Source organism: Antrostomus carolinensis, unplaced genomic scaffold (genome assembly GCF_000700745.2).
Source record: "Antrostomus carolinensis isolate BGI_N321 unplaced genomic scaffold, ASM70074v2 scaffold45339, whole genome shotgun sequence".
NCBI classification, from domain to species: Eukaryota; Metazoa; Chordata; class Aves; order Caprimulgiformes; family Caprimulgidae; genus Antrostomus; species Antrostomus carolinensis.
In genome coordinates, this window is record NW_010340382.1 from 16,750 (window position 1) to 16,997 (window position 248).

The following is a 248-nucleotide window of genomic DNA, read 5'->3' on the forward strand; positions in this document are numbered from 1 at the left end:
CGCGTCCAGTTCTTAGCAAAGACCTTTATTAACGAAACACGCCCCAACCACTGCATTTTCCAACCGCCCATTCCCACGCTGACTTCCAGGGCAGATTTCCCCCGGATTTTACCAGCTGCCTGACCCAGGCCACGGCCTAAACTCAGCCCCCGGCCCGGTGCGTGGGTACGTGCCGGCCGGTGGTCACCCCGTCCCGGACACGGGGGGTGGTTTGGGCCGGCAGCGGCCCGGTTGTGCCGAGAACACCG